General features: G+C 43.9%; 1 pseudogene; it reads right to left on the reverse strand.

Moving 5' to 3' along the window:
- Nucleotides 1-4,701: 4,701 nt before the first annotated feature.
- LOC149389497 (small nucleolar RNA R71) lies at nucleotides 4,702-4,812 on the reverse strand (annotated as a pseudogene).
- Nucleotides 4,813-5,049: the final 237 nt, after the last annotated feature.

Genomic DNA, 5,049 nt, shown 5'->3' on the forward strand with positions numbered 1-5,049 from the left:
TGCATCAACACAGCACCGAGACCTGTCTTTGACGCATCGCTGTAAATAGACAAAGGTTCTCCACTTTCAGGGACTATAAGTATTGGCGCGGTGGTGAGTCTTCTCTTTAACTCGCGAAAACTCTCTTCACATTTCTCAGTCCACTCATACTTCTTATCTTTCGTCGTGAGGGCGGTGAGTGGAGCAGCTAATGTAGAAAACCCTTCAACAAATCTTCTATAGTAGCCTGCTAAACCGAGAAAACTTCTGATCTCTGTCACACTTCGAGGCGGTTTCCAATCATTGACGGATTCTATCTTGGAATGATCAACAGAGATCCCATCCTTAGAAACCACGTGACCAAGAAAATGCACCTTATCCAGTCAAAATTCGCACTTCGAGAATTTGACTTATAGTTGATGTCGTCTCAAAGTCTGTAGTGCAACTCGCAGGTGTTCTTTGTGATCTTCGACACTCTTAGAGTAAATCAGAATGTCATCAATGAAGACTATGATAAATTTATCCAAGACGTCGCTAAAGATCCTATTTATCATATCCATAAATGCTGCTGAGGCGTTAGTGAGTCCAAAAGGCATGACCGTGAACTCGTAATGACCATAGCGGGTGCGAAAAGCAGTCTTTGGAATGTCGTCCTCTTTGACTCGTAGTTGATGATAGCCGGATCGCAAGTCAATCTTCGAGAATACCTTCGCTCCCTTGAGTTGGTCAAACAAGTCATCAATCCTAGCCAGCGGATACTTGTTCTTGATGGTAACCTTGTTAAGCTCTCTGTAGTCAATGCACATACGGAAAGATCCATCCTTCTTCTTCACGAATAAAACCGGTGCTCCCCATGGTGAATGACTTGGGCGAATGAATCCTTTATCCAACAACTCTTGAAGTTGTGTTTGTAGTTCCTTGAGTTCGGCTGGTGCCATTCGGTAGGGGGCCTTAGAGATCGATCCCGTACCAGGTAGTAATTCAATCCCAAACGAAATCTCACGCTCTGGAGCTAAACCTGGTAATTCTTCAGGAAAAACATCTACATAATCCCTCACCACTGGCACGTCGTTAGGAGTTGCTTCTACATCCTTAGTCTTGTCCACTACCGACGCTAGGAATCCATAACACCCTTTACTCATCAATCTTCTAGCTTGTAATGCTGACACCAACATCTTAGATTTCTTGAGTGGCCTTCCTTCAAAGGTAAACCCCCTTCCCGTTACCGGTTTGAAAATTACTCTTTTTCGGCGACAATCGATCATTGCATTATTCTCGCCTAAGAAGTCCATACCCAAGATGGCATCAAAGTCTTTCATTTCTAAGACAATGAAATCAATCCTTAACTCATGACCACCAATTATTATCGGTACTCTTTTTAAACAGTACTCTGATAATAGCACATCACCAGACGGTAATGCCGTCCTGAAAACCTTCCTAGTTTTCACTACACTATCGCCTAATTTCCTAGCCAGTTCTAACGAAATAAAACAATGTGTAGCACCAGAGTCAAACAATACTAAAGCGTCAAAATGAGCTATAGGAAGCTGACCTGCTACAACATTCGAAGAGCTGGCTAGAGCATCGGCATTGGTGTAAGCGTAGATACATGCTTGTTGTGGTGGTGGAACTTGGGTGGTTGGAGGTGCTTCTAAACGACCTTGGGAAATCTGTGGCCCTTCGATGGCAGCTTGCATGAAGTTAAGTCGTCCATTCGGGTTGTGCTGCTGATATTGTCCATTCTGAGAGGAAATTGATTTCGAATAATCCTTGAGAAAGTGACCAGGCTGACCACACTTGAAACATGTCATGGTTCCCTTCCGGCACTCTCCAGGATGCATCTTCCCACAGGTCTTGCATACTGGAAAGGTCGTTCCCTCTACCTTGACCTTGTTGTTGGCGTTGCCACCATTTCCAGGATGAATTCTCTTCTTTCCATTCCCATTCCATTGGGGTTGTGCCTTGAAGCCTTGACGGTTATGGTTAGGCTGAGGATTTCCTGATTGGTTTGGCTTCCTGTTATCGGGTCCTTTGCTTTGACCTTTCTCCTCTTTTCGAGCCTTGTAAAACTGGGCTCGTTCCTCCTTTACTTGGATCAAGTGGTATTAAGCTCGCGTGGCACGTTCGAGGCAATTGGCGACTGTGGTAGGTGGCTGACTTCCATTATCAATGGCTAAGGCCAATTCCAGTCGGAACATTCTCATCATCCTCCTTACTCTTTCTGTCTCTGTTGGAACCAAGTGAGGACATAGTCTAGCCAATTGATTGAACTTACTAACAGCTTCAGTCACAGTCATCGTCCCTTGCTTCAGTTCCGCAAACTCCTTATGCTGAGTATTCATCGCTCACATGTTGAAATACTTACTGTTGAACTCCTCAATGAAGTCTTCCCAAGATATAGTGCGTGTGTCTCTTCTAGCAGCCACTATCTCCTACCAGTATCGTGAATCCTTCTTCAGAACAAAAGACGCGCATATGACTTTCTCAATTTCCGAGATATTCATGAAGTTGAAGATCTTCTTCATCTCTGACATCCACTCATCAGCCACTAAAGGATCAGTCGATCCTTCAAAATCTAGAGCCCTCATCCTCCTGAACCTTTCGAACAGATCATCAGCCACAACAACTTGGCCCATCTGAGGTTGATAAGCGCGTTTTAAATGTGTTTGTTTGTACTCTCGGAAGTGAAAAGAAGTTAGTTCGAGAGCATTTTCATGTGTTTTGGAGTGTTTTTCTTAATTTTTCAGAGTTTGAAAGTTCAAAATGACAAATAGAGTATGTGAGTACGACGAGGCAATCGCAAGGAGTTCAGAATATCTTTCGGATCTCAATTCCGACATCCGGAGCTCAAGATAGGTGGTTCAAGGTGAACCAAGCGATGCACAAACTTCCAGAGTCCTGTGCGTTTGCCCTGTGCGGCCCCTGTGCGGTGCACAGCTCTGTGCGTTTTCCCTGTGCGGCCCCTGTGCGGTGCACAGCCCTGTGCGTTTTCCCTGTGCGGCCCCTGTGCGGTGCACAGGCTGCCCAGAAGACCTGTGCGGTGCACAGGAAGACCTGTGCGGTGCACAGGAAGACCTGTGCGGCGCACAGGCCCCGATTTTCCCTTTTTTTCACGCGTTTTAATTGTAATCCAAGCCGTTGGATGTGATCCGACGGCCCATATGAGCTCCGAAAAACCTAGGAAACTTACAAAAACACTTTAGTTTATTCATAAACATATCTTTGCTTTTTTTTTTAGTTTTGTTTTCATTCGGCCGCAAAAAATACAAGGAGAGAAGAAGCATTCAGAGAGGATCATCGTCGCCACAATTCTCGTTTTCATCATTCACAGTTTTCATCTCTAATCTCTGAATCTTTGGAACTCCCGTTTTTATTAATATAATTCAGTTTATTCATGATTGCTTTATATTCATCGCCGTTTATTCTCCGTTTAATCATGCACTAAATTCATTAAGGGCTATGGTGTAGCAAGTTAGGAATATGGTTATGGATTCAATCATGTCAAATTAATGTTCATATACTCTATCATGTTTGTTTATTTTAATTCCGTGTGTAATGCTTGAATTCGATTAGCTACCGTGTTCATGATATTAGGATTGCTTAATGCTCGGAAGAGATTAGGTTAGTCGTGCACAAGGATTAATTTACCGGGATACATTCCTAGGCTAGACATAGCTAGGCTGTTTCGGAGTCGTGTGAACGTTCTTGTTTTTAATGCTAGCCATTGTTTTTAGGGGTTGAGATCGAGAGAAGATATCCCGGCATAGGTTTAGATTCTTAGATGTTCGAGAGAAATCTTAGATTACCATTATCGTGAGCGTGATTAGCAAACATAAGAGTGTATGTGTGTTTTGTGCTTAATTCCCGAATCCAAACCTAGGAATAACTTGTGAAGCCATAGTTCTTGCTTTCTCATTATCGTAATCTTTCGTATTTTAATTGTTTTTCATTTTCGTTTGTTTCGATAACCATCATAATCATCAAATCATTGGGTTCAATTCGTGCTAGTAATCTTGTCAATTTAATTAAACATTTTCCTCGTGGGATCGACTCGTACTTACGAACTTTACTACTTGAGCGACTACGTGCACTTGCGTACGGAAATATCGCAACAAGTTTTTGGCGCCGTTGCCGGGGAATTTTGTTTTAATTAAGATTAGATCAACTAGTTTACTATTTGAACTTCTTTTATTTCTTTTGTACTCATCTAGTTTCGTGTTCTCTTCTGCTTTTGTGAAGGTGCATGCGAAAGGACGGTGAATCGAGTCTTCTTCCGATCGACCCTGAAATCGAGAAAACCTACAAAAAGAATCGACGAGCAAAGAAGACGCAATCAACGATGGCAGAACCTGCACCCGAACGACCACTCATGGAGTATGTGCAACCCACGGTCCAAGGGTATCGCTCGGCGATCAAGAATCCATCGGTTGAAGGAAATCGAAGCTTCGAGATCAAATTGGGGATGATTAACATGGTTCAACAGAATCAATTCTCGGGAGCCCCCAATGAAGATCCGAATGAGCACATCGCAAACTTCAATGAATTATGCGATACTTTCCAGATCCATAATATCAGTACTGATGCCATTCGTCTTCGATTATTCCCTTTCTCTCTACGCGACCGAGCAAAGTCTTGGCTCAAGTCGCTACCTGCCGACTCCATTGAATCATGGGATGACCTATGCAATGTCTTCTTCGCCAAGTTCTTCCCGTTCGAGAAGACAGCCCCACTACGAAACGAGATCCATAGTTTCGGACAATGGGAATGAGAATCTCTACACGAAGCATGGGCTCGCTTCAAAGAGATGCTGAGAAAGTGCCCACATCACGGAGTCACCCTTCCGATCCAGCTTCAGATATTCTACTACGGGCTGCTCTCATCCACGAAAACTTTGGTGAACACCGCAGCAGGAGGCACGGTGCTAACTAAGACACCCACAGAGTTTCAGGAACTCCTAAACGAGCTGGCACGAGGCAATGACCAATGCCCAGTGGAGAAGCGAATCATGAAGCCACCCCCAGCATCCGTGAATGCCACGACATCCACACCTGATGTGGAAGCAATTAGAGC

Source organism: Urtica dioica, chromosome 8 (genome assembly GCF_054948205.1).
Source record: "Urtica dioica subsp. dioica isolate 48M chromosome 8, U.dioica_male_clone48M_v1_H2, whole genome shotgun sequence".
NCBI lineage: Eukaryota > Viridiplantae > Streptophyta > Magnoliopsida > Rosales > Urticaceae > Urtica > Urtica dioica.